Source organism: Pelodiscus sinensis, chromosome 3 (genome assembly GCF_052426305.1).
Source record: "Pelodiscus sinensis isolate ZL-2025 chromosome 3, ASM5242630v1, whole genome shotgun sequence".
In the NCBI taxonomy this organism is placed as follows: domain Eukaryota; kingdom Metazoa; phylum Chordata; order Testudines; family Trionychidae; genus Pelodiscus; species Pelodiscus sinensis.
Genome location: NC_143054.1, coordinates 135,966,716 through 135,991,060, shown reverse-complemented (window position 1 = coordinate 135,991,060; position 24,345 = coordinate 135,966,716). Strand labels below are relative to the sequence as shown.

General features: G+C 41.5%; 1 protein-coding gene across 6 annotated transcripts in view; it reads right to left on the bottom strand.

Moving 5' to 3' along the window:
* CNST (consortin, connexin sorting protein) overlaps nt 1–24,345 on the bottom strand; it is an 87,722-nt gene that overhangs the window by 61,026 nt on the left and 2,351 nt on the right. For 5 of the 6 annotated variants that reach the window (XM_075924905.2, XM_075924907.2, XM_075924908.2 and 2 more), the window contains exon 2: nt 24,149–24,255. The gene's annotated coding sequence lies outside the window, so the exon portion shown is untranslated. Of the gene's footprint in view, nt 1–1,094; nt 2,132–24,148; nt 24,256–24,345 lie in introns of those variants that run through there. The other variant, XM_025190793.3, reaches the window with a different exon arrangement.

Sequence of the window (24,345 nt, the reverse complement as noted above, 5' to 3'; positions counted from 1 at the left end):
TATATAATGGCCCTTAGGAAATCAACATTTCAGATGAAATACAGACTTAATAAAGTATGCCTGTGACTTTTTTTTGCTTTACTTCTGAAGTACTTTGCTGTGCAACATATGATTGGGTGGTGCCTCAGGAAACCCTAGATTTAAACAGAACAGTCGTAGGGTCAAATTCACTAGTCTGGCACAAGGAGCTGTAAATACTGCCCTCATGTGCCACCAAGACCTCATGCACACCAGCGAGAACTGAACTAGTGGGAAAACTATCTTCATTATGCCTTTTATGTGCTCTCAATCTAGGAGGGAGGGGGCAAAAAGCAGATGATCAAAGGCAGCAGAAGCCACCAACAGAATAATGCTGAAACAGCATAAATACAAGTCTACCAAAGCTTAATTTGTAATGAAAGAGGTGCCCCAGATTAAGCAGCTTTTCTCTCTTTTTACAGTCAACAGATACATCAAGCCTGAGGTGCTGGGGCTTTGAACTGACAAGTCTAGAAATGCCAGAGTTCAGCCCTGGCACAAATTCAGCCTATAGGCTACCCTAATCATACCTGGCCTTCTAGACAACACTGCTCACTTGTGTTTCCATTCTGCCCAGCAGGTCAGAATAACTGTCTATAACCATCTGCTTTTCTTTTTGGAAACAAGCCCTCCAGAAACCTCCTATTGGGGAACATTCTTACATACAATGTTGTCAAAGAATTGTGCTTCTAAAGCTATTAAACATTATTTACAAAGCCAAAACCATACAGCATAGGAAACTATGTAATTCACTTTTAATTCAAATCAACCATATTGCACATGAATAAATGAAAGCCAAGAGATTTGTTCATGCTGTTAGAAAGGTTTGTTACAGAGCAAAATAAACATCAGAGTAAGAAAACATAAAAAGCACCCAAAGTAGTGGCTTGGTTCTCAAAAAAGCTAACAATTTGGAGCCTGTATGTGTTACTACCACAGAATGAGTTTTTTGATAGTTTATTCTCTGCCTTCATAATTTTCTTAGCCTCCACGAGCTCTTCATTCCCATCCCCCCTTTTTAAAAGAGTTTGCTTGTACTTCTGAGCAGCCATTTTTACTTATTTAAAATCTCTCACCCTTTTTGCATCTCAAGCTTTGTTGAACTCATGCAGTGTGCTAGAGTCATTTCTTGTAGCCAGGGTCTCCTCAAAATGTGGTTATTTATTCATGCTTCTTAGGTATTCCTTGGCCATTTTATTCATAGCTTTCCTAAGTTTTTCAATAGCTTTCAAGGCTTTGGCAACACAGACTTACCCATATCAAAAATCTCCCACAGCATTTGTAGAGATTGTGAAGCTCAATGGGCACATACCAGGAATGTTATGGAGGCTGGTTGGCAAGGAAACACATAAAATACACATTCTAGAAGTTTTATTGAGCAGGTGTGCATAGGGCTGGGACCAGGGTACTAGTTTGGTCTGTGCAAATAATTTCTTTGCTTTGAAAAGAATCTTGCTTTTCTTGTAAATTGGTTTTCTTTGAGAAGTGTTTGTGTATCCGACAGTGCTGGAAGGTTAATGAGTTTGTCAGTCAGGCCCACTTCAGTGGAATGCAGATCTGTGTACTTTTTGGACACCTAAAACTATAAAATGTCACTTTTTGTCATGCATTTCATTCACTTTTGCACAGAAATAGTATCTGGCACTCTGCATGTGTGTGTGTATACATATATATCCATACTTACCCGTCTATCACTTCTACTAGAGATAGATGCATTTCATGTGAGAGAAAGAAAAACCATGTTAAGGGGCCGCGGGGGATGAGATCAATGTTCCCTCTAAGCTGCAGGGCAGCACAGTTTGACAGGTGATTAATCAGCCCCGTCCAGTCAGTCAGCTCTATGCATGGAGTCCTGAGCCTCCGACTGGCTGGAGCTGCTTATCACCTGTGAAGCTGTGCTGCTCTACAGTTTAGAGGGAACACTGGAGGACATGCTGAATTAGGACAAGTAATATCTCCCAGAACCTCACTAAGGGCATGTCTACACAGCAAGGCAAAAGTCAAATTAAGCTATGCAACTTCAGCTAGATCAATTGCATAGCTGAATTTGAAATCGATTAATTCAACTTTTGGTGCTGTCTACACAGCAGGAAGAACACTCTTCCTTCAACTTCCCTCACTCCTTGTGAAATGAGGGTTACAGGAGTTGGAGTAAGAAGTCCTCCAACTCACCATTATTTCAAAATAATAGCTTGCTGTGTAGACGCAGACTCTGAAATAATGCAGCTCTATAGACATAGCCAAAGATAGATCAGAGTAAATTAAACTGTTTCCCTTATTCTGGCAACTGAATTTTACCAAGACAATGCTTCACATGGTGCTTTGGAAAAACATTAGAAGATTTTTATCCCTGAACACAGAAGTATTACATGCAATACTGAAAGCTTTCAAAATGCTATCAAGTACCTGGTTCAAATCAGATTCTCAATTAGTTTCATCTTTGCTATTAACTGAAAAACTTATTAAAAAGTTTAACCAAAGAAAACCAGTGCACACAGCAATAATTAAGAACAGAGGTCTCAGAATTATTCCATTAATATTTTAATACTTAGCTTGTTCCATTTCAAAAGGATTTTACAAATCTTAAATAACTCTCGCCAGGGCATACAAAATAGGTAAGTACTACTGCCCCCTCTTTGCACATGAGGAAACTGAAAGTGAATTGCCCAACATCAAAAAATAATCACTGTAAAAGCTATTAAAATTTAGGAGGTAGTTGGGCTCCAGTTGTTTGGTGGTATAAATAGACTACATCTCTTTCTTCTCAATTACATGGAAGGAGCATACTTTCAGGCAGAAATATTAGATCATCTCCCATTATTTTAATGTTTAGCACAAACAGGAAAACTATACTTGCTTTATAAAGAAGTACTGTACTAGTGAATGTCTGCATCCAACATGCACCAACGGTTTTGTTTCAGGATTTTAAATGTTAGTTGTCACAGTGAAACTGGTCTTTAAAAGCACATGCCTTCACACAAGCCTTTAGAGCAGGGGTGGGGAACCTCAGGCCCGTGGCCCCCAGCTTACCTGGATCTAGTCCCCCAAGGCTTAGGACACTGGGGAGCCAGCAGAGCTGGAGCACAAAGAATCTACTAGCCTGGGCTCCCTTAGGCTCTGGTGTGTGAGAGGAATCTGGGGAGTGTTTTTCCCCTTCTCACTTGGGGGCCACGTCAGTGAGGATTTAGGTGGGTTGTCTGGTTTCTCGTGTGTGGCTCCCAAATGATTTTTCTGTGTATCAGCAGCCCCCAACCCAAAAAAGGTTCTCTACCCCTACTTTAGGGTATGTCTACACTATAGAGGAAGATCAACGCAGTCAATATTCCCGGGTTCAAATTAGCAGTCTAGTTAAGATAGTTAATTCAACATGAGAGTGGCACTCTGGTTGATGCTGGTAACCATGGTTTCATGAGGAGTAAGGGAAATTGAAGGAAGAGTGCTCTTCCTTCGACTTCCTGCTGTGTAGACAATGCCAAAAGCTGAGTTAAGCTTCTTCAACATCAGCTACGCAATTAATGTAGCAGAAGTTGCATATCTTAATTCGACTTTGTCCTGCACTGTAGACATACCCTTGGAGTGCTCCCAAAATGAGTAAACAAAAATCCAGGAAAGAATTTCTGCAGTAACAATTTCTTTTAGGGCAGTGATCAGATCTTACATTTTTAAACAGACGCTTGATAATTTTTCCTCTCTTTTAGCTACCAATATAACTACGGCTCCCATCCTGCTATTTTCTGCCCCTGTGCGGAGCACCCCTCACTCCAAAAAGGCTTGGTGTAGGTGCAGCAGTGCACCTAAGTTCTCTGCATTGCAGGAATGGAGTCTAGCTCTTCTAAAATATTTACTAATGCTGTTTGAATTCATGCTTCAGAAAATATTTCCCCAATAAACAAAAATGAAATTAATTCACTGGTGCAAAGAGAAACAGTAATGGTTTACAGAAAATAAGTGTTCTATAATTTGTCACTGAAAACAATAGCAGCATATAAAATAAATAGACAAATCATGTAGACCTCTTTCTTAAACAAAGTTTGCTGGCATTATGGTATTGAGAAAAAGCCAGCACTGAAAATAACTGTGCTGATATCAAGTGGAGCTGCTAACAGAAGTGCTTTGATTCAAATTGTCACAAAGATTGATGTCTTTGTTAAAAATAAAAGCCATCCACGGCAATTACTGTTTCTGTCCAATCCAAAGAGTTCGCCAAATAACAAAAGAATAGAGTTAGAAAGAAGGAAATTAGATGTGTTTTCAAGTTAAAAACAAACCAACCAACCATGTTTATGCATTTCAAATGCACTCTTCATTGTGGTATCTTGGTACTATATTTAAAATACATTTATTTCAATGTACAAAAGACCATACTCTTCACTTCAACTGATTACTACTTAAAGAGCCATCTTATAATAATTATTCAGTAAGAATTTTTAAAAAGTAGCACTACACACGAAGTAGCAATTTAAAAATAAAGGCTCAGGGAGTATTCTTGATTTTAAATGGCACTTCCATATCCAAGTATCTGCCACCAATAATACCCTCCTAGATATTCTTGGCCTAGAGAATTTCACTCTTTGTAAGCACATCCATATTATAGAGGGGGGCTTAGACAAGATTAAGTCACTTGACAAAGGACCCAACAAATCTCTGGCAGGTCAGGGAGCAAAACCCATGTTTTTTGATTCCCAGTATGATCCCTATCCACTGGAACATGCTCTATCCTGAAGCTTGCATGGGGCCTTGACTTCAACAGAGGGTAATGCAGTAATAGGATTGGAAGGTGAGATAGCATAGATAATTTTTGAACATCTCTTCAGAGAACAACGATGGCACTTTCTCAGCTATATGAAGATTGGGGGAAAATGTCGTTTTCTACTGTAGTTTGAGCATCTAAATGCAGCAGAATCCAGAAAGAGTTAAACTCCACACTATATGGATTATCAAAGAGAACGCCCACAAGAGAGAACAACAGTCTTGGCAGTTCCTTGAAGTATTGTCCTCGCCCAAATAACATCACCACCATTTTACCAGAAGTGAGCAGGAGCCAGTTTTTCATCCAGAGCCTGAGAGAAATAAGTACATAGCATGACAGAAATGCATATGACATGCAACAATGTGAATAGTGCAGGAGTCCCTGCATCTTAGGCTATGGATTTTGACATGTAATAAATAATGGTAAGAACACTATGCAACCAGGTCAGCAAGGCAAAGTTCTTATAACCAAACACAGAACACTTTCTGGTGTGAATCAATTCTTTTGGAGCGACGAGAACAACAAGGACACAACAGAATGGGTTCCCAGATATGAACATGTAGTTGCACACTAGAAAGAAAAAGGACACAGCTGTTAGATATTGGATTTGTGAACTTATCTTCCTTCCATAAATGTTTTAAGGCTTGTTTCACAATGCTGGGACCTACCAGACCAAATGGTTTTAAATAGCATTTTCATTCCAGAATGTGGAGGGGATGGGTGATAGGTGGGTGTCAAAAGCAGTTTGAGGAGAGGCTGACACAGAGATATCTCATTTATTTTTTTCTTAAATGCTTTTTGTTCTACATAATTTACACTTTTCTTTAAGAAAGCTGTTGGTCACTAGATACCACTGTCATGCCCCTGAAGGGAACAGTACTGCTATAGTGATCATGGTTGATATAAAGAGAACTGTCAGTACCTTGTATGAGAGTGGGAGACTCATGTGATTCTGCCGAGAGATGTAAAGACAAGAGGCCTAACACCTGAGCAGGCACACTTGGAAAAACCAAGAGGAGTCAACAGTGCAATAACTGTCACACCTGGAACATCTGGTTGATGATCAAAACCTCAAACATTTATGAGTTCATTGCTCTTGCACTGCATAATAATTTATTTCCAGACGTCACATGCTTCTCTTCTTATCTTTTCAAGACCATCAATGCTGTATTAGTCACTATATTTATTAGAAACTTGGGGGCTACACCCCCTGCTTGGTTTGCTTGCCAACCACCCCCTTTCTGGGGGGGTAGGCAGCTGTGGCTCTCCCCCTGGCCACCAGAAAAGGCCAGGCCAAGGTGTGGCAACCCTGACCTGTGTCCCCCCCCCCCCCACCCGCCAAGACAAGGCCAGCTCAGGCTCTCTCTGCCTCCTGGTCGGTCCAGCCCCAGCTCTCTCCCACGCACACCAGCCCTGGCTCTCTTCCCCCAACTGCCGGCAGGGGAGCAGTGGCTGCTACATGGCAGGCCCAGTTCCCCACCCACACATTGGGGTTGGGGCAGGCTGCGGCGCAGCCACCCAGACTCTCCGAGCACTGGGGAAAAGGGAGTGGGGATGGAGGGAGAAGGCAGGCGAGACACAGAGTGATGTGATGACATCACTCTGTTGTCCCACAGGACAAGAAAAAAAGAGAGAGAGAATTGACGAAGTGGGTCTTTGCCCACGAAAGCTTATGCTCCAATATATCTGTTAGTCTATAAGGTGCCAAAGGACTCCTTGTCGCTTTTGCGGAGAGTGTTAAATGACCTTTCAACAAAAAAATATTCCAAGCACCTGTATTTGATCTGCATTTTCTTTCTGAAATTTTTTTCAGTGAGGAATATTTTCCTTCTTCATAAGCCTTTACACTTTGGTTTTCTCCAGAATGCTTCAGTTCCTCTTTCCCTATCCCTGGAAGTGCACATTTTATTACTTCTCTGGTCTTCACTCCAAATTAAGAAATCCAAGATTAGACAGTAATAGAGAGGTAGCCGTGTTAGTTTTTCCTTTTGTTTTAGCAAGATCAGACTATGTAGCACTTTAAAGACTAACAAGATGGTTTAATAGGTGATGAGCTTTTGTGGGCCAGACCCACTTCCTCAGATCATATTCTGGAAGAGAATTGGCATGACCATATATAACAAAGGAATACAATGAAAAAAAGTGAACACATTATTAAACTGACAAATCAGATTTAAGACAGAAGATGGAGTGAGGGAGAGGGAGGAAGTATTCTTGATTTCTATTAGCTTTGCCATCAGAGAGATGAAAGCATATAACATTTAACTAATCCAGCCATGAAATTGCAGGGATTTTTTTTTCAATTCACGATCACCAAGTGACATCTGTAAGATCAGTTGATTATAAAATATGAGTGTTGATGCTAGAGAACAGTACAATGGAATGCTGCTAAACATAGGATTTTCCCTGAGTAGCCATTAAGATAATAGGCCTACAATTAAAATTCCAAAGGACAGACTAATTAGACACACCCACAGTAAGTCAGGAAGTGCCTTTTAGTTAAGTAGCAGCACTTCCTAAACAAAATTTTAAACTTGATTTCCAAAGCAGTAAAACACAACAGTGTGTTGTTACAGTTTGCACCCCCCATGCATTATGAAATTGACTTATGCATAACTCAAAGATGCATTGGACAAAATACCTCATATAAACTATCAATGTTAATGTCACAATCTGCAGGATCTGTATATCTTATTTTGGTGTATGTTTCATTCTTGGATGTAAAATCAGAGATATAGCAAATGGAATAATTTATGGTTTTAAAAGTGTAAATTAAAAACATCAAGAGTGTTCCCCTCAACATCTGAGTGATCACCTGTAAAACAGCCTCTTTTGTCCTTTAAGTCTAAGCAGTGGTTGGTCTTAGGAAGACATATGACCTCCCCAACTGGTAGGGACTAACCAGATAGTTTTCCATGGAAGGGGAGAATGTAGAAACAAAGAATTCCCACCCAAAAGGAAGGCTATTTAAGATGCAAAGTTTTCAGGCTCTTTGTCGTTGGCTGCCATCACTCCTAAGAGAATAAACCAGAGACACCAAAGAAATAAAATCTTCCCTGTCTTGGAGGTTTAGCTGAAATAAGAACCGTTTTAGGGTAAATCTGCAATACGTTTTAGGGTGTTAAAACTAGCTATGTGCTTCTGTTATTTTAAATTTGTCATTTACTTTGCACTGTCGGTTTTCACTTGCAACCACTTAAATACTAGAGTTTGTACTTAATAAAATTACTTTTATTTACTATCAAGCACAGTGTAAATAATTGTAACCTGGGGGAGCAGTCAGTGTGTACACCCTTCTTTCATTGTTAAAGGGGGCTTACCTGAATGATTTATTTGGAGTTCTGATTCCATTCAGGGAGCAGGTTTCCTGGAAGCTGTGCACAAAACTGCATTCTCCACAGACCTGAAGGCTACGTCTACACAGCAAGATTTTTGCGCAAAAACCTGTTGAGCGTCCACACCTCAAATGTGTTTTTGCGCAAGTAAATTAGCAGTAAAACAGCAGAACAGAGGGCTTTGGCCAGTGTAGGTAAACCTCCATCTACAAGGCTTAACTCCCTTTTGCGCTACAGCTATTGCACAAAAAGGCAAGTGTGGACACTCCAGAGGGATTTCTTGTGCAAGCGCGTCCGTGCAGTGTGGATGCTGTCTTGCGCAAAAGCACATCACTTTTGCGATGCGCTTTGAGGTGTGGACAGGCTCTTGAGCAAGAAGTTTTTGTGCAAAAACTCTTGCACAAAAGGCTTCTTGAAGCCTGCAGTATAGATGTAGCCCAGGCATGTCCAAAGTCCGGCCCGCGGGCCAATTGCGGCCCGTGTTCCGGTTTAATACGGACCCCCAGGTAATTTGGCAATATCTATCTTTTATGGCCCCCAACGAATCCATATGTATTGATATGAATACATTGTAAAATCTCAGTTAATGTCAGTTGGTCTAAATCAGTTATAAATATATTTGGACACAACATGTATACTTGGTGTTATGTTCCTGTTCATATTTTTTTAACTTAAAAGTTGACAGACAACCTTTATTACCAATAATATGTAATGTACTTTACAATGTTCCTGACATATATTTCAGCTTCCTGGATTTTTTTTTTTTCATCTGGCCTTCAGATATGAAAGGCAGAGTGATTTAACACCTGTTTAGATTTGTCATCCATGTGACAAAATGAAAAGTATGCCGTTTGCAATAAACTTTGCATAAAATAGTTCATTTGCATTTAATTTTAATGGTTCAAAGAATGTCAGGCAAAATGGTCGACCCTCACGCATGTTCACTTCATCAAATCTGGCCCTCTTTGAAAAAAGTTTGGACACCTCTGATGTAGCCGGAAGAGTTTCAGTGTCTATACTGTTTTTCAGGGGCGGGTAGAGGAAGTGATCTCGGATCTGGCCCAGCAGAACTTAGTGGTGAGAAGCCCCAGAGAGCAAGGAGGCAAGTCAGTGGCTGTGTCAGCACACCAGGCAGCAGCCCCAAAGGGGATTTCTGTGACCGCATCCCATCACACATGCTTTAAATAAGCTTAAATTTAGGAATTTAAAATACTGAAGGTGATTTAAGTCAGAAGTAGAAAGACCTATTAGGTTACTGAATTCATCTTCCTGCCAGGATCAGATTGTTCTTTGAAGTATTAATATTTTGTCCATTCAAGGTTAAGGTTTAAATGTCTGAAGTGATGTTGTTTCTACCACTTGCATAGGGAATCTAGACCACATTCCAAAGCCTAATACGCCTCACCATCAGGCAGCATTTCCTGATACTTAGTCTAAATTTTCCTTTATTTCATTCAGTTACTCCTGTGTATTGACCTTGGTGGCTACCTTCTTCAAATATTTGAAAGCATCCCCTACCCCCATAGGGATGTTAGATTACATGACTATTCAATTACATGCTATCGCATATAATTTTAGTGGTTACACAACTATTTGATAGTCCCTGGGGGGCAGGGCCGGCAGCCAGTGGGCTCCGGGTTCCATTCCCAGGCAGCCCTCTGACATCCCACACTGCTGCCTCTCCAACAGAAGCAACAGCATGGGGTGCTAAAGGCCACACTGTGGGGCCCGTGAAGCTCCTGCCTCTGTAGGAGGCAGCAAACGGAGGGGAAGGGGGGGTATACGGAGCCAACAAATGTGGAGAGCCGCTTAAAAGCTGGCTCCCCACGGATATTGGCTCCCGCCTGTTCCTGCACACCCTTCACGCTAATACAGAGGTAGCAATGGGGGAAGGGATGCGTATAATCAAGAGTATCAACCAATAAGCCTAACGATTTATCTGTTAATTGTATAATCGTCTACATGTTGTCTCATATTACACTAGACATAAAAAGCTCATTTAATCTTTCTTTGAAAGTCAGTTCCCTCTACTTTCCAGATCATTTTCGTTGTTCTCCTCCAAATCAACCCCATGGCTGTGTCTACATTGGCATCCCTTTCCGGAAAAGGGATGCTAAGGAGACACTTCAGAATTGCAAATCCGCGGGGGATTTAAATATCCCCCGCGGCATTTGCATTTACATGGCTGCCGCTTTTTTCCGGCTCGGGGTTTTTGCCGGAGAAAAGCGCCAGTCTAGATGCGATTTTCTGGAAAATAAGCCCTTTTCCGGAGAAGGGATGCCAATGTAGACACAGCCTAATTGTAAAACATTTTAGTGATATGGCTGCTACATCATTCCTGATGGGCATCAAGAGGGGAATCAATACCTCCCAGATTTTGAAATCTAATCTTAGACATAAGCTAAGACTGTAGATCTTAATTAAGGGTTTGTTGCCCACTCTGCATGTGGGGGGTGGAGGTGTTGCATACAGCTTTGAGAGGGTCTGCCAAAATAAACCTGAAAGCAGGACTGGCATTAGACTCACTGGGGTCCAGGGCCAAGACAGCCAAAGTCTGAGCAACTTTACCTCCTAAGGCCCCGGGGCCCAGTCTATCGCCCTATTTGCTATCCCAGAACACCGGACCTGCCTTTTAACCTAGATATGCCAAACATAACAAAACATACACCCCCAAAACAACAACAATAAGGAAAACACAGTTGTTGTGGCACAAGTGAGCTGTCAACTTTTTACAGCATACTGCAGGGGAGGCTCAGAAAGAAAAACATTGAGAATTTCTGCCTTTGTATTCTAGAAGTCTCTGTCAAAGTGTGTGATCACAGTCAGCATAGAAAGAGACATCTTAAAGCAAGGTGAGTGTGAGTTGGGCTGTTTTCTCCTTGGGTGCATCTAGACTGGCAAGATTTTGCGCAAAATCTTGCTGCCTGTCTACACTGGCCGCAAGTATTTGCACAAGAACACTGACTTTGTACTGTACAAAATCAGTGGCTCTTGCGCAAATACTCTGACACTCCCGCTCAGGGATAAGCCCTCTTGCGCAAGTATTCTTGCACAAGAGGGCCAGTGTAGACAGCCAGGTTAATTTGTTGCGCAAGAAAGCCTGATGGCTAAAATGGCCATGGGAGCTTTCTTGCGCAAGAGAGTATCTACACTGGCACTGATGCTTTTGCGCAAAAGCAAATCTTTTGCGCAAAGGCACATGCCAGTATAGATGCTCTCTTGCACAAATACTTTTAACAGAAAAACTTTTCCGTTAAAAGTATTTGGGCAAAATCATGCCAGTCTAGACGTAACCCTTGTGTTGTGGGAATTTGGGGTGTTATTATTCTGAAGTCTAAGATATAGTGTTAGGTCTCATTTGGAACCATAGTAAAAATGCAGAATTCCCTCAGCACTGACTTCCAGCAAAAATACCTATGCTGTTATATAGGTATGCTGTGACCAAAACACACATTATTATTTAAAACACCGTTTATTTGCTCTAAATTACTGTCAACAAAGATGTTGAATAAGACTGGATTTAACACTGATCTACATGATTGTCTAGTCTACCATGCACACTTTTCCCAGCTGTTGCTTTATAATATTACCCTTTGTGTACATACTTGTTTTCAGTTCACAAGCAAATGACTGCACCCAAGCCAATTTGCACTGACTTGTTAAATAATCATTTCATACAGCTATGAAATCCTAACTAAAATTCATATGTTTCAAGCTACTGTGTTATCTTCCAATTTTATTTAACTTACCAAAAATAGCTTAAGTTTTGGCAAGGTTCTTTATCAACTCATTTTCCCTTTTTTTTTTTTTTTTTAAACACACAGTTCTAGTATCACTAGCATTTTTTTTAAAGTATTCCATTCTATTGAAAACAGAAGTTCTATTTACAGAGCAATAGCTGTCAAGATCATTCCTTTCTTTTTTACTCTGGAACACTGGCACGGTTGCTGGTTTTCTTTGGTGCCTCCCCAGTTGTCTGCGTTTCAAGAAAAATACTCCATAGTAAACTAAATGCATTCATTAATTCCCTTCAGACAGGGGTTCTCAAACTTTGTGATACTGCAACCCCCCTCTAAGTTGCTGGCGACCCCCCTCTAAGTTGCTCGCAATCCCTAGGGTGTCAGGACCCACAGTTTGAGAAACATGGAGTTAAGAATTCATATAATCCAGGCATACACATGTTCAAATCTTCAAGATATCCATGCTTTTTAATGCAGCCATCACCAGCATACTTTAATCCTTCAGTTACCGAAGTCAATGAAAACCCCCTATTGACTTATATATTGCAAAAACTGGCCTATAGAGCCTAAGCACCCTTAGCTTCTCTTTTCCTATAGTTATTTGTATAGGCTCTGCCTTCAAGGTTTTTTTTTAAAAGGAATATTTAAACATTAAGTTGAATATCTTAGCCATTTTAAAATTACTAATTTAGTACCCTATTTCATTTGCTCATTTCCTCCTTTTTACCACTCCCAACCCTTACCATATATCATAACAGCTTTCTTATTCCACTTAATTTGTTTGGCTTTCATCAGCTCATTCAGCATTGGCTGCCCATAACTTTCCCTGCAAACTTTAACAGACTATTTTTGTTTGCTTGTTTCCCCTTCTATTTCCATTTACTTTTTAAAATCTCAAAACTTTTAGCAGTAATATTGACTGCTTCTGTCACAACATTCCAATAATGTAACTTTTTAGTAACAATTGGATGTTGCTGAAAATAGTCTACCTCACAAGACAGGCTCGGTAGATCCTACCAAAATTGAGCCTATGATTGCAGGGATTTCAGCTATTTAAGAGTTATTCCTTCTCACGATTGTAAAACTAGTGACTGCACTACAAGAATTAATACTCAACATTATCAAGTTCAACAGAGCCAAGATGACCAAAATATTTCCAAAAGCAGCACCAGTTAGTCTAAAACCAGAACATATTAAGTCAAGTAATGATAATTTATGATCATTTAATAAAAAGGAGGCAAAAATTATGGCTGGGTTGAATCAGAAAATATGAAACTTTGGTGGGTTTTTGGTATTAGTGTTTTTGGTGTCAGTGTTTAAGAGATCTTTTATTTAGAGGTTAGTGATATTTGGGCCAAGTAAGCTGAGCTGAGAACTTGAATTCTTTTTAAAAATCAGTTGGTTTTATTCCCACACTGAGGTTATATATGAGAGAAACAAATTATTGATAACCAAAACCTTCAAGTCCAAAAGGTTTCGGTAGTTCTCCTTTCTATTCCTCAATTTTAAATGACTATCACAGTTGTTGACAGTAACTTAGTATATTAAGATCAAGGACATTTATAATCATAAGGACACTGAAATCAAAATGGAGTCTTGGATTCCACACAGAAATCAAAATGGAACCTAAAGGACTGAGACACCTTTTTGCCGCCAAAACCATTGCTTGCACACGGCACTAAAGTCTGCACCAGAAACGCTAGTTTGCACTCAACACCACACCTTGTGCACTAGAGATGCTCTTGGGATCTTTATAAGCGCAGACTCCTGAAGAGATCGGGTTCCTTCGTTCCTTTGGTTTGTTGGTTCCTGCTCGTCGGCAGCCTACTGTTCACAAGGACCGTGGTGAAGGCTGGGACCTATTCCGGGACAGACCACCATCCCAGCTGCTAGCAGGGTGCTTCAGTTCACCACTGTGGTGATAGCCCAGTGTTGGGGGCTCCAGCTACCTGCACCACTGAACCAAGCATACCACCTAGTTCCACTCCGATTACTGTGGTGAAAGCCCTTAATCCTGGAGCCAAGGACTAAACATTTCTATCGGGTGTGTAAGTGTGCTACTCACGTGCTGTCACACCATCGACAGAGCAACACTTTTGGATTCCTCAGTGTTCCTCCCTTGAGGCTGTCAAGCAGCCAACGGGTAGCAGGTCCTGAGCCTCGGCTGTCACCTCCATCCTAGTCAGACTGAGTATAGTTTATGCAGCGGCGGATATAGGGCAGGGCGAGCGGGGCGGCTGCCCCGGGCCCCGCGCTTCAACAGGCCCCGCTTTGAAGTGTCCTTGAGCACTTTGATGCAGCTTTTTTTCCTCTGGACTTGGACCCCCGTCACGGCTCGCTCCTTGCGGCTCTTGGAGAAGTCCGCCCTCCACAGGAGCAGCTGGGCGAAAGCCGCCCACTGCCTTCTAGGCAGCATCATTTTTCTCTTTTTCGTTTGGCTGCCTGGGGTTTTCTCCGGCTGCCAGCACAGCCCCGCCCTTCTTCTTTAGAAGCCGGTTGGCTCTCCACTGCCAGGCGCTTCGAGCGGAGCCGCTCTCACCCGCTCACGCCACCTACTGGAAGCCAGAGCTGCTGCAGGCTGCTACTATAGCGTGGACCCTGGCACAACCGAATCAACTTCCCGGTCCTCCTGTCTCGGCCTCTCTGGCTCTCCTCGAAAAGTGTGTGTCTGAAACCCCAAAATCCCAAGAGACATGAGGCCTCCTCTAATTCCACACCAGCCAGGCATCTTGGTCGGAGCCGGAGGGTGTTCCTTTTTCCAACCTTGCTCCTAAGGAATGACCCATCCCTTGCTTGGGAACAAGGGGAAGGGAGAACAAGAGGGGCGAGGGACAACAACAGCAAAGCTTTGCACACACCCACAGTTCTGCGCTCAGCCTGGACCAGCATTTGATTTGTTTTCTCTTGACGAATGTTAAATTTCCCCACCTTGTCTCTAAACTGAAAGAGGATCAGGAATGAATGAACAAATAAATCGACTTATGAAGGAATTCAACAGATGATTTGGTGCGGGTGGGGAGGAATGATTTTTAAATGAAGTGGGTGAATTTATCAGACAAGAATATCAAGGATCCAACCCCATGTTCTAGAGATCCCTAAACTCGGAATGCCAGATGCTGGGACTAGAGGACAAGCGATAGATCACCAGGCAAGTGCCTTGTTCCATTCTTGCCTTCTAAAAGATCGGGCACCGGCCACTTCAGCTGTTTGTATTGACAGTAGAGGTGAACAGAGCGAAGGAAAGAAAAGAGGCTCTCTCATTGATTTATTTAGGATCCTCATTCTCATTGGGTCAGCAGAGCTGTACTCCTATTAGCCAGTCAGGATGGAGGAATTGCTCAGTTCTCGGGTTATAGTAAAAACTCTTAAATATTCTATGTTGTTGAGACAAGGGAGGAACACAGAGGAATCCAAAAGTGTTGCTCTGTCGATGGTGTGACAGCACATGAGTAGCACACTTACACACCCGACAGAAATGTTTAGGGTAGTTTATGTCTGCTTAAGAGGAAAGGAAATTGCATAGGTAAAGTCTTGTTCATTTTGGGTGGAGCTACACGTTTTCTGTGGTTAGGTTATGTAAGCTGCTCCCTGAGGGGTTGCAGAAACTTTGCCTGTTGATAATTTGGTTTGTTGTACTGAAATATCTGAGGACTAAGAACGTTTTATGGGGAGAGGAGTCCTGGGGAGCCTAAGAAGAGCCAGACTGTGCTGTGCCATCTATAGCTCTAGAAAGACTGAAGACCTGAGCAAGCTGTTGAGAGGTTTTCCTGTTGTGGGGACTTGCACTGAGTAGTAAGGCAGTGTTTTATATGAGAAAGCACCAGCCAGCAACAGTAATTACTAATGCCAGATATAATATCAGAGGCTACTATTGGTAAAAGAAAACAGGAACTCAGGTTGTCTGGTTTTGTCTTTACATCACCTTTAAAGGAACAGGTAAAGAAAAGTCTCCTGGACATAAATAGGAAGAAACTTCGGATAAAATATTATCCTCACTCTTCACTGTAGCCAGCTTAATAGCCATGCTGTGGGAGGGGGGAAGGGGTACCCTTTACGTTTTACAGACTATTTCTTTCATTGAGCTACATGGTCTTCATGATAGAAATCACTCCAGGTTACAGGCAATGCATATTCCACCAGATTACATTGCATCATATAATTATACTGTGTGTGCATATAACATTAAAACTTTGTCTCACTTTGTAGCCATCTCAGAAGTAATATGTAGATAGCCAGCAAGGCTGAATCTGGGACACGTTCATTTGCATATTTCTGAAAATTTGTTCCTTAAATGAGAAATTGTCACATAGATATAGATGGGAGAGTTTTCTCAAAGGTATAGCTGATAAAGTTGGACTTGATCATTAGAATTGGCCTATGGCAGTTGGGCCTAACTGCTATTTGTCATTTTGAAAACCTTTCTCTAAAGGTCTAAAAGGATGCAGAATAATAGGAGTATTGAGAGTACAATCATGCAGGATTTCACTGCTGTAGGGGTTTAAAAATCATGTTGGCAAGTGAATGTATTGCTTAATATTTATAGTCCTCAGTCACGCATATTTGTCATGTGGTTTCTGTGACATCTGTGAAGAAGGATTTTTAAACTTTTTTGAAAATTACCTGTGTAAAGAAATGGACTTTAAAGACATAATTGAAGAATGTGCTGCCAAAAGAGCTAAACAGCTATAATAGACCTAAATACAAATGCAATGTTTTAATTATTAATGCAGAATTTTCTTTATGAATGAATTACAATATAATTAAAATAAAATTATCCAACTAAATTAAGTTTCTATCAAATTTACCCAGTTCACGTTTAATATGAAAATAGCCTTCAATTTGCGCATTTGACACCTTTTTTCTATTTTGTCTCCATAGGGGAGCCCCGCGAAATTGTGCTGCCCTGGGCCCCGCAAATCTCTCATCCGCCCCTGAGTTTATGTTCTCTTGTTAACTGTGCTATCCCCTATTATTTCAGAGGGTGAGGGGTTGGTTTTCTTTGTACAGTGTTGTGTTCTGGGTTTATACTGTCATCTGTTGTATTCAATATATATCTTTTAAAATTGACATTCGTGTCTGTGTTTATTTCGGGCTGGAGAAATTCGCCAGTGATAGATATGGTGGTTTCCAGGTCAGACCACCTTCTGGGACAAAGGCATTTACCATCTAGCTGGCCCCACACCAAATGTAGCTTACTAGTGCGCCTTTGCTAGTAACACAGTAATTCTTGCAGGAGAATGTAGTCTATATCAAATTATTTTCATTAGTTCAAAATAAAATAATTCAACGTTAACTCTTGTTTGCACTGAAGATGTTACTATATGGCTAGAACACAGTTGAACCTCTTATATAGAGCACGAAGATTCATTTTAACCACACAAAGAACATTAACCAGAGCTAACATGGTTACAGAGTAAAAATGAATGGGAAAGTTTAGTGAGCATAAGTTTATAAGCCAATAAAGCATCGCCTAAAGAGTGGCTTAAGACACAATATGAAAAAGTCAAATTACATGAAATACACCACCTCTGGTTTACTCCATTCACTTTAAAGTGACAGTTCTTAATTAAAATACTATTACCAGAGCTAAATGGCAAGGAAATGTCAGGAATCCTTATAAAGGGAAAGATTTTCTGTGGGGTTTTTTTTTTAAGTATTCGCAATGATTTGGTTTAGGTGTGGTTTTTCCACACCTAATATTTGATTATTTTACTATTAATCAGATAAAAATCTCTGTGAAATGGTTGCACTAGCAAGGCCAAAGCTCCTGTGTGATGCCCTGGCCTCCTCACATTCAAGATGGAAAATATTAGAAGCTATAGTAGTGCTGGGTGATCTTGCACAAATCTCACAGAAGAAAAATGGTATTGTCCCATTTAACTATCATTGCCCCAGAAATCCCAAAAACCTGTCTACGTGGGGAAGTTTTGCTCTAGCTTGTGCTAGAAGCACAAGACTCAAGGGTGAAAATTAGGGATGTGTGAGTTTAAACAACTAACGGTTATCAGTGTCGGTTACACTCAGCGAAGCAGTTTCCCAAGGTGCCAAGCAGTGACTTGGACCGGAGTGCAGGAAGAGGTGCAGGGATTTGGGTAGTGACTAGTGGTAGGGGATTGGGCTACAAGGTCCAGGAGGACTTATGGGTGCAGGAGCTGGGGTGCAGAGGGTTTGGGGTAGGGGTTCAAGAGGGGGGCAGAGGGTTGGGGGCTGGGGTGCCAGAGACAGGCTCTGGCTGGGAGACACTTACGTGAGTGGCTTGCAGCCAGCAGCTTAGCTGGTTCCTTAGCCAGGGTCCCTGCCTTCCGCACCCCAGCACGGGCTGCAGGGGCCATGTGTGGCTGACTCTGAATGCTGAGAGTCTGGAGGGGTACTTTGTAGGACAGGCAGTGTGCAAACAGGCAGCTCCCATTGGTTGGAAACCAGTTGGGATTTTTGCTGGAGGCAGGGGCAGCATGCAAAGGCTCTCCTGTCTTCTTCTCAGACTTGCAGCATTCAGAGAGCTGTGTGTGTGTGGTAGGGGTGGGGAGGTGGAGGGAGAGGCAGGGACTTCTGCAGGCCATCTCCTGAAGCTTAGCAGTCCATATTCAGCCTGCAGGCCATATTTTGCTTGCCAGAGTTAGAACATGTGAAATCTGAGCATCCTTCAGAAAGCATCTTTAAACAATAGTGGTTTGTCTGATTCCAGTTTATTTTCAAACAACAACATGTCTGGGCAAAGACACAGATTAGTGGTTTGTCACTTTCTAGTGTTAGAGTGATAGCTGTCAAGTGACATTTACAGGTACTTAATCTTTGTATTGATTATATATAGATATCAGGAATAGCAAATAACTAGGACACTTCTGAGAAGCTTCCATATACTGTTTTCAAGTTCTAATTTTCGCAGTTAAACTAATTACACACCTCTGAAAAGCCATTATGAAAATACACCAGACAAAAATCTACTCTCCCATGCTTACCATTATGAAAAGATGCTTTTTCTGTAAAATACTGCAAGGTAACGTCATCATATAGATACAAACACACCTCTTTAAAAGACAATCTATGCTCAAACACAGGGGTCTCACACGGCCCGCAGACCATTTATGGCCAGAGCACTTTCACAATCTGGTCCTGGAGTTCCAGGAACATTGGGGAGTGGGAATGTGTATCTGTACCTGCATCCCAAAACCCATCCTTTCCTGCCACCACACTCTCCCCCTCATTATTCCCCTTCCCCTGAGGGACACAGCCTTGGGGATTACCTGGGGGGGAGGGGGAGAAGGCTGGCACAGGGCAGCAGCCGGGGTCAGGCCCTCCCTCCCTTCCTGTGCCAGTGGGAATCAACAGTCAGTGCCAGAGGGGAGCAACCCCTGTTGCTACCTGCACTAGTCCTCCCCCGTAATTTCCAAGGCTGTATCTCCCAGGGGAAAGAGGAGGGAGGGGAAAGGAAGGAGTAGTGGCAGGAAGGGACAGGGTTTGGGCCACCATTAAGGGTAAGGATGTTAAACTGCAGTTAATTGACTAGTCAAGTAGTCGATAGAACTTCTATTGATTACTTGACTAGTCAATAGGCACTTCTGCGTTCCTCCTTTGAAATGTACAAGAGCCCCATTTCAAAGGAGGAATGCAGAACTCCTAGTACAGACTGGAGCCAGTGGAAAGTCCTGCTCACTCCAGGCTGCATGTGGGCGTGCCTGCTTTGCAATGTACAAGAGACCCCAGCGGGAGCTCTTATGCATTTCAAAGCCACAGCACCCTCATGGAGCCCTTGGGTTCTGCACAGCATTTCCCCAGAACCCAGGGTCAGCTGGGGATTCCCCAGCTGATCCTGGGTTCCACTGAAATGCCGCACAGAGCCCCGGATCAGCTGGGGAGTCCCCAGCTGACTCTGGGCTCCACGGCACTGTCCCTTTGAAATGCCAAGGGGGAGTTTAAAGGGTCAGCTGCACAGCTGAGCCTGGGATCAGCTGTGAGGCGCTGCCCTTTTGTAATGCCGAGGCAGCATTTTAAAGGGGCAGCACCGCACAGTTGAGCTGGGGATTCTATTAAAAGTCAAAATCATGACTTGTTTAGTAAAGGTCTCCTTTGTTTGATAGAAGTTTTAATTAAAAATAAATATGCCTATATTCAGATAGCCAAAGAACAACTATAATGGGTGTGATGCTATTTGTGCGAAAAATTACTTAAACAGAAAAGGCTTCATGTGGAACTAATAATGTGCACAAACTTCCATGCAAAGAGCTCACAGCATTTCACAAACATTAATACAGCTTCACAACACCAATGTAAAGGAGGAATGACAATTATGACAAGGATTACCATTTTACAGAGGAAAAAATACACCCCAGGTTGCTCTAACCACTAAACAATGCTAGTCATGTCCAATGACAAGATATAAAAAACAGATGATAAATTAAGCAACCACTAAAGAAACTGAAGCCAATGTGTTTAACTAGTTAATAATCTAAAATGTTCTTAGGGCTAAATGTGAAAACTCCATGCTGCAAACTTCAAACACCTCTGCAAAGGCACAAGGGCATTTATAACAGAAGTTGCCACTTCATTATTGAGTAATTAACAAACCTTCTTCTCTACAGCTTTCTAGACAGAGGCTATCCAATTTATGGGTTGATGATCACATTATGCAAATATAATACAACAATGACAGAATATATAGAATTAGTGATACATGCATTTAGCATTGAGAGACTAATTTAAAGCACCAGTGCATTGCTTTTTAATTCCAAAGCAAAAGGTACACACAACTCAGATTTAATCATATGGAAATAATTCTTTAAGATGTATACTCCAAGTTGCAAAGCTTTAACTAACAAAATCTATAGACATTCTAGATTCTACTAGAATAAACTGGCTATCCATTTTAGCAAAAGAGAGCAAATATTCTGGTTGGTTATGCAGAAGTACAGGATAATTAGAATGAAAAACTAGAAAATTACTTTCAAAGGACATATAAAGGGATTTTCTAACAAAATGGATCCTGCTTACCCCGTCTATGAAAAGTAAATAGACTTTCAATTAACTTCAATATTAAATTATAGTAAAAGAACTTGCCGAAGAAAATAGAACAAATTTCTATCAAATAGATAGTATGACAAAGGCAGACCTAGTGAACACATGGTCAGGTGAGATTTTAGGGGTTTAGATTGGAAAAAAAAAGAGCACAGAATCAGAGCAAAGACCATACATGGGATGAGCACAGAAATGACTGAAAAAAGTTACGCTACCAAGATGGGTTGCAAACAATTTTAGATGTCTTGTAGTTCTTCAAAACTATTTTGTCTATCAGAACATTAAAACAGTAACAACTTTTCTCCATTCAATTCCTCCTACCTTTTTCTTTTAAACCAAAATTTGTTTTCAAAGATTTTACAACAATACACAGGTAGATAATAAACTAAGAGAAGTCCTGTGAAGTTAGTGTATCACATTTACAGAAAAAGACGTTGAATGAAACAAATTCATGTATATATCTGTGACAGAAATGTAGTCGTGTTAGTCTGGTGTAGCTGAAACAAAATACAGGACTATGTAGCACTTTAAAGACTAACAAGATGGTTTATTAGATGATGAACTTTCGTGGACTATTTGATCTGAGGAAGTGGGTCTGGCACACGAAAGCTCATCATCTAATAAACCATTTTGTTAGTCTTTAAAGTGCTACATAGTCCTGTATGTATTTATCTGGCATTGTTCAGATCCTCAACTCCATTTTTTTTTCATTTTAATCATTGCTCTGGGATGGGGCTGAGGGTGAGCATTCAGTACGCAGGGTGCCCCAGGGAGAGAGGACTACCTCAGTCCTCTCTCACTGCAACATCTTGGGGCCAGGTGAGAAGCACCTTGCTATACTCACTGGAGCTGCAGCAGTCATAACTGAAGGAGAGGTGCATATCTTCTAGCTGGGGCAGCTCCAGGTTTGTCTGCTCCCTGCGCTCCCCAGCCAGAATGAGGAATGGAGCATATTGTGCACTTTCCCCTTGCTCCCTGACAAAGAAGGACAGCCAGCAATGTTACCATATGAATTGGAGGATAGTGGGAGGGTTTCAATCCGCACCACCCTCCCTAAAGGGCGCATGGGGGGTTGGAGGGTTGGGGCAGTCCTAGATGGGGGTGAGGATGGAATAGTCCTGTTACTTTACATTCACGTCAGCTTGCATTAATAAGATGCATTCAGCATGAATCTAGCACTCAGAAAAGGCCTCAAAATGCAAACTAACTTGGTTTCTAACCTCAATCAGCATGGAAGTGCTCCCCACTAACATACAAGATTGACCCAACCTACTTAAAAGGAAACAAATCTGATAATGAAGGGGTTAAGATGCTAGTCTGGCAGCTTTTTACATTGCCATATGGCAGAGACAGGTTTCCAAGCAGTCTCAGATTTTTGTTTCCCCAGTCATTGGAGTTTGGCCATGATGTAAACAAAAGGCCTGATGCTAAGCTTCAGATTACCTCCATTTATTAATTTGTGCATAGAAAAGAATAATTTAAGGGTTATAAACTGTAGAAACATAGCAGCATGGATTACAACAAGAAATGACCTCATTTTAGTCTTTCGTATTCAGGGCTGGCCCATAACATTTGGCACCTGAGGCGGGGAGCTCAAATGATGCCCCCATACTCCCTCATTGGGGCCAAAACTTTGAAAGGTCTCAATTCTGCCTTCCTCCTGTTCTACTCTAGAGCAGAGAGAATACATATGCACCAGCAGCAGACACAATTTTCTACACTCTGGGTCCTAGTGGTGCCCCTCCCCACAGAGTCTGGCACCTGAGGCGGCTGCCTCAGTTCACCTCATGGTAAGGCCAGCCCTGTTCATATTGCAAACAGATGCCATACAAACAGTAGATTTCACACCTATTTGTGGGTCCCAAATTATGTATAGAAGGCAGTTTGAAATATGTGTGTAAAAACTGGTGTCTGATCATTTGTTTTTGGAATGTTACAAATATTTCTGGTGACTTCTCCTAAATTTTGTTTAAATGTTCCCAGATCCAAGGGTTGATAAATACTGGAATAAATTGCCTGGGAGGTTGTGGCATCTCCATCACTGGAGATATTTAAGAGCAGGTCAGATAGAACATAACAGCAGCCATACTGAGTCAGACCAAAGGTCTGTCTAGCCCACTATCCTGTCTGCCAACAGTGGCCAATACCAGATGCCCCAGAGGGAGGGATCACAACAGGTAATCATCATGTGATCCCTCTCCTGTCACCCATTTCCAGACAAACAGAGGCTAGGGACACCATTCCTACCCATCTTGGCTGATAGCCATTGATGATCTTATCCTCCATGAACTTATCTAGTTCTTTTTTGAACCCTGTTAAAGTCCTGGCCTTCACAACATCTTCTGGTAAGGAGTTCCACAGTCTGACTGCGCATTGTGTGAAGAAATACTTCCTTTGTCTGTTTTAAATCTGCTATCTATTAATTTAATTTGGTGATCCCTTGCTCTTATATTGTGGGAATAGGTAAATAACTTTTCCTTATTCACTTTTTTCCATACCTGTCATGAGTTTATAGACCTCTATCATATCCCCCCTTTGTCTCCTCTTTTCTAAGAGGACAACTATCAGGGATGATCTAGATCAGGGTTTCCCAACCTATGGGTCACCCTTACATTTCAAAAGGGTCGCCAAGTGTCTCCTCGGGTGGCTTTGCCCCCCCCTCCCGTTCTTGAATTGCCTTGGGTCACCAAATCTTCCTGAATTGTCAAAATGGGTCCCCATCTGGAAAAGGTTGGCAACCACTGATCTAGATGATGCTATGTCCTGCTGTGAGGGCAGGGGACTGGACTTGATGACCTCTCGAGATCCCTTCCAGTTGTAGTATTCTAAAGTCACACATGAAACAGGCAAATACCTGCGGAACAACATTTTTTCCATTTCTTTATGGAGTACCTACCAATGTTTATGGCAACACTTGCAAGTGACATTCTGCTTCTTTGTTGATTTAATAACCTGAGAAAGTATTGACCAGATTCTAATCTATGTTTGAATCAAGAAAAATAAATCAGATAGTTAATCTTGCCACCCAAATGTTTTTAATCCTCAGTCATGAAAGGAAACCAAAAATTTCAGGGTGCCCAACAAGAATCACCTTTGCCGATTATATTAGGCTGCTTAGTTTGTTAAAACAATACACTAGCTACCATTATACAGACATATTTTACTCTTTATTGAGTGAAGGCGTAAGATTTCATAAATTAGAAAGTGTTTAACATTACTGTGATTGTATGATAATTTTCTACACTATACATCTTTTTTAGTCATTTTCTAAATCAGAAAATTATAGCACTTACCATTTTCCTAAAACGACAATAGTTTCAGAGAGATACTTTAAGGACAGCTAGATGCATTTCTTGAGCCCTAAGAGACTCAATATGTAGTTATCTGGCAGGCTTTCATTCTGCAACAAAAATAAGTATTTAAAACAAGATACATTTGTGTACCTAATGCCAATACGTTCTAATCAATGCTTTTCTATTTAATGCAGAAG